The sequence below is a fragment of the Octopus bimaculoides genome, chromosome 5 (genome assembly GCF_001194135.2).
Source record: "Octopus bimaculoides isolate UCB-OBI-ISO-001 chromosome 5, ASM119413v2, whole genome shotgun sequence".
Taxonomy (NCBI): domain Eukaryota; kingdom Metazoa; phylum Mollusca; class Cephalopoda; order Octopoda; family Octopodidae; genus Octopus; species Octopus bimaculoides.
This window is the reverse complement of record NC_068985.1, coordinates 107,391,517-107,396,979: the sequence shown is the minus strand read 5'-3', so window position 1 is coordinate 107,396,979 and position 5,463 is coordinate 107,391,517. Positions and strand designations below refer to the sequence as shown.

General features: G+C 39.2%; 1 protein-coding gene across 1 annotated transcript in view; it reads right to left on the bottom strand.

The window, feature by feature from the left end:
- Positions 1-2,716: 2,716 nt before the first annotated feature.
- Positions 2,717-5,463, bottom strand: part of LOC106871058 (nuclear transcription factor Y subunit alpha) — a 4,508-nt gene continuing 1,761 nt past the window's right edge. The window contains exon 2 of the mRNA XM_014917324.2: positions 2,717-5,204. The gene's annotated coding sequence lies outside the window, so the exon portion shown is untranslated. The remainder of the gene's footprint in view (positions 5,205-5,463) is intronic.

Genomic DNA, 5,463 nt, shown 5'->3' with positions numbered 1-5,463 from the left:
AAAATAATACAAAAACTTTCCAAGAAATGGGGAGATTATCCGTGGAAAGAAGAACCTACGAAAAGACCATGGTAACCTCGGGCACTAATGTCACAAATTGAAAAATACTTTTATTTACGGAAGAAACGGAAGTAACTCTCTGCTTATAAAGTTTACGGTTCTATAGAATCATGTTCGAGGTAGCTTCGTCATTCATACATGCCATTCTTGCTACATGTATCCATCTTTTTTCGAAACATTTGCTAGACAACACTTGCCTCTCTACTCTCACCTTCCTTTTCAAGTGATAATTGAAAAAGTTGATGAGGTATGGGCTTGCTTCTCCAGGTGCCGAGCCGCAAGCCCACCAACTTTTCCCCGTTGATTTTCACTCCCGTCACCGCTTCGTGGTCTTTCAGTGTCTCGCCGACCAGCTCGATGTGCTTGTGGCTAGACGCAGTAGTGGCTCGAGAGTCAATACGTACAGAAGCGACGAGAGGGGGTATCCCTGATGGACCAAGCGTGCAATGTGGAAAGGTCTTGATAGATGCCCATTGACGCGAACTACCGAATGGATGCCTCTGTACAAGGCAGCCATCCAGCTGCGGAAAACTGGACCGAAGCCGGCTGCTATGAGGATAGCCTCCAAGTATTGATGGTCTACCCTATCGAAAGCTTTCGATTGATCCAAATTGATCAGGGCCCCACTCATGTCAGGCTTCTTAACTACCCGTTCTATGATGTAGCGCATCAGATGGAGGTTGTTATGGATGCTCCGGCCCAGCACGGCGCACGTTTGCGCCTTGATGACAAGCGCCAACTGCTTAGCTAACACCTTTGGTCAAAATTTTCAGGTCTGCATTGAGCAGAGTGATGGGCCTAAAGTTATCTATGACGTCCCCCTTGTTTGGATCTTTCTTCAGCAGCGTTACGGCTCCTTGGCTCACAAAACCGGGAATGCTCCCGTTCTGCTGCCAGTTGCAGTACACTGCCACCAAGACGTCTCCAAACAAGTCTGGCATACAGTTGTAAAGCTCGTAGGGCAGACCATCCAAACCCGGAGAGTTGTCCCTCGAGCATCCCGCCATCGCATCCTTCACTTCCGCCGCCATGATGGCACCTTTGCAGCACTCCGCCTCTCTTGCCGAGAGTTGTGGCAGGCTGTGCAGGTAGGCACTGAAGTCCACCCAGCAATTTGGGTTGGACAAATCATGTTTAAAAAACTGTCAAGAAGGCTGAGAGTGTCTTAGCATCACTCAGTAAGACCTTTGTCAGCCACTCTCTAGCAATCGATTTGAAGCTGTATATAGCTATGGTATGTCCACACTTGAGTTTGCATCACGACTCTGGAACCCCTATCTTGCTCAGCATATTAATCTCTTGGAAACTGTTCAGAAACATGCAACTAGATGAATACCCACCATCAGACATCTACCATACTCTGAACATCTTGCTTCCTTGGTCATAGACAGCAAACTTCCAATGCCTGACAAATGTCTTGGTAGACACCCACAAGATTATCCACGATCTTTCCAACAACAACCTTGAGCACCTTTCTGAATTCTGTATGCCTAACACTCATGGACATGTTTACAAAATCAAAAAACAACACAGCATCCATGATTTTTGGAAACATTTTTCCATGCTCAGAATTGGTGAAGCATGGAGTAAACTAAACACATCAATTGTTAACTATCAGGACACTGCATCCTTCAAACCTTCCCTGCTTCCTGAAGTTTGTTAACAGTACATCTGACGACACCTCGATTTTCTTTTTAAATGACTCATTCACTGTTCACTTCTTGTGCATATATGTACTGTTCATGCACTTTGGGCTACTTTTTCTGGTGAGCTGAAGTGCACCTAAGCACCATATAGAATAAGTTCATCACTATTATTATTTACATCACTTTAAAATCCAAAGTTTGTATCAGGGAACTATGGACAGTCTCAGGTGGGTTAGTATCAGAAAAGTTAAACACAATACCACATCACAGACATCTAGATCTTTTGGATTTATATGTGCTTCATTACTAAGCAAAAACCATTTGAATCCACTCCAAGTTTTCATTTAACTGCAATCAGGTGACATTCAGATATACAAATTTTCTCCTGCCTTTCTGCCTCCATATAAAAATGACACTGCAACTGGAGTGTAAATTTTAAACAACCGACACATTCTTCATGCTTCTATGCAATGTTGTGACACTTTGGATGTTGACAAAGAAATCATCATCATCGTTTAACGTCCGCTTTCCATGCTAGCATGGGTTGGATGATTTGACTGAGGACTGGTGAAACCAGATGGCTACACCAGGCTCCAATCTGATTTGGCAGAGTTTCTACAGTTGGATGCCCTTCCTAATGACAACCACTCCGAGAGTGTAGTGGGTGCTTTTACATGCCACCTGCATGAAGGACTGTCACACAGTACTGGCAACAGCCACGCTCAAAATGGTGTATTTTATGTGCCACCTGCACAGGAGCCAGTCTAGCGGCACTGGCAATGATCTCGCTTGAATGTCTTTTCACATGCCACTGGCACAAGTGCCAGGAAGGCGACGTTGGTAACAATCATGCTCAAATGGTGCTATTTACGTGCCACCAGCACGGAAGCCAGACAGCTGCTCTGGCAACGATCATGCTCGGACAGTGCTCTTAGTGCTCCACTGGTACAGGTGCCATAAATAAAAGAACATTGATTAAAACTAACCAAGAAAACAAGACCAACAATTAGTATTTTACAAAACAGAATATTTTATTAAAATATATATATATCATTGTTTTCAAAGGGATAAATAAAATTGGGAAGTTGCAACAACAAAAGACAAGTACAATAAAAAAAAAAAAGGCATCAATCAGATTTTTAAGACCTCCCTCTACAGCTTACATTGATGAGAGACTATTTCTTGTTCTGTAGTACCCCCATTCCTCACAACATTTATTAAAAGCATATAACAGATATGAAGCATTTGGTCCTTACAAAACTTGTTGCAGATGGACCATATGGAAGTTTAACATTTGGTGTAACTGTTATAAAACTTCAATGCCAGAGTCTGAGGAAACCAATGATTGACAATGTTGATACTATTGCTTAGCCTCAGATCCATCTCCATTGATTGACTAGATCTATGATCAAAGGAAAGCCATCCCTGATTATTCACATTTTCTTTCTTAGGGGGGGGGGGGCTAGTGTATCCAGTACTACATCATGTAATTTTTTTTTCTTTCTAAGACAGTAGGTGTAATTTGAGAGAATTTTGGTTGCTATTTCTAAGGTTCCTTTTTTTTTTTTGGCCTAAGGAAACTAGCAGTGATCTGTAGTGGCAAAGATCAGTTTAATAAATATGTTTATGTGATTTTTGCCCTTATTTGGAGAAAAGAAATAAGGATTAAGAACTCTAATTGAAATGTTAAAATTTTTTTTCTTCTCATGGTACATAAAAGTTATTCAGTTTTGAAAACTTTATTATTAGATTACAGAAGTAAAAAGAGAGTAAAAACTAATACAGCTGTAACAGGTACCTTGTTTTAGCAATTTCACATCACTAAAAACTAGGTCTTTTGTTATTAAATTCTCTCCAGAAATTTGAGTACCATTAAGTCTATTTAAAAAGGTTATTTATTCATTTAAAGCTGGAAATATAAAGACACTGCAAATGGGTGATGTCTACTAAGTCAACCATTGCATGATGTTCATTTGGCAGCAAAAGGATACTAGTTTCAATCCCACTGCATGGCAATCTAAGCAAGCACCTTTTACCATAACCATATAAAAAAATTAGGTGAATAGAAACTGTATGGAAGCCTATTAAAGAGACCATTCCTTTTCTTTCATTGTAGATCCCTACCATCTAGCTCCCTCTGTTTCTAACGATACAAAAAATAAACAAAATAAATCTAAAAAATTAAAATTTCTAAGGTTACAAAGTTTGGAGGCGAATGCTATCAATTTCATTGATAGAATCTTATTTTATCAACCCTGGACAATAAAGAGCTAAGTTAATCTCTGTAGAATGCAAACTCTTGAGTGAAGAGATGCAACAAGGGCACAAAATTACAATTTTTGGTGTGTATGCAGGGAAGAACAGTTGATTATGTCAATCCCACATAGGAGTGGTTCGTATGTGAGAGCCAGCAAGATGAAATAATTGAGAAGGATTAAAAGAAATATGCAAATGTTTTCCAAAACCATGTAAGGCTTTCAAGGAATGTTCCTTGGCTAATAAACCAAGTGGAAAAATAAATAGAATGTGCTAGTCTATTGGTTTGATACAGACAGCTTGTCGAACTGAAGCCACATAAAATTCAGTATATAATCCAAAAGACAAGTGATGGATTTGGATTCTTGACATTTGAGCAGGTAGTTTCACAAGAGATATATAGTGGTCACATTGCTAATATGAGGAGGGATAAGTAAGTGTTAATTATGGAACCTAAGGTTATGCTTGTATGTTTATGAAGGAGAAGAGATGGTAGATAGAAAATTCAAAAGTAACAGAAATGTAATACCATTAGAAGAAAAGAGAAAGGGAGAGTTTAATAGTGAACCAATGATTGGAGAACATTGATGAATGAAGGCTTTACTACCAAAGAAGATATTGAAGCAAACTGGTTGGAAAAAATACCATGAGATAGTTATTCCGGCCCTCTGCGTTCGGAGTTCGAATCCCGTCGAGGTCAACTTTACTTTTCTTCCTTTCTGGGTCAATAAACAAAATACCAGTACTTGGGGCGATTTTTCTTTTTCTATCTCTGTTGTCCCTAGATTGTACCAATAATTCAGAGGTGCAACCATGTCATATTTTGCCATGCGGATTTCACCAGAGAATTACATAATGGTTACATGTGTCTGCGGAATATTCAGTCATATACACTTTAATTTCTCATTGAGGAATTCAGTTGGTTGAACAACAGAATGCATATAGTTGAGACGGACAGAGAATCCATCATCAATATATATATATATACACACACACACTTAACTTCACAAGTAAAAGGTACAGAAATGTATACGGGTCTTGTCTAATTATGTATGGGGTCCTTCCTAAGTGCGACACACGACCTTACATATGTGCAGTGTATGTATATGAATAGATGTGTGTGTGTATAAACAATACTGTTCTTGTATACCTGTGTCATTTATCAGGTCACATTAACTATATACAAATCTCTCCCACTCCAGTCAGATGTGGGTGCTGAATAACCTCTGGGTTTTACCACTTCTAAAATTAAAAAAAAAAAAACCACTGCATAAGAATGAATGCATATTCTTGAATATGTACAACACATATTGTAAGTGAGTGTGTATATGTATATTTGGAAAGACTTCCTTTTGTCCAGATGGGGGTACAAAAGGAAGTCTGGCCGTTATATTTATATGTATGTATGTAATCATATACACCTTTGTAAGTGGATACGAAAGTGAAAGAATCTTACATACTAAATCCGCTACACACACACACACACACACACACACACACA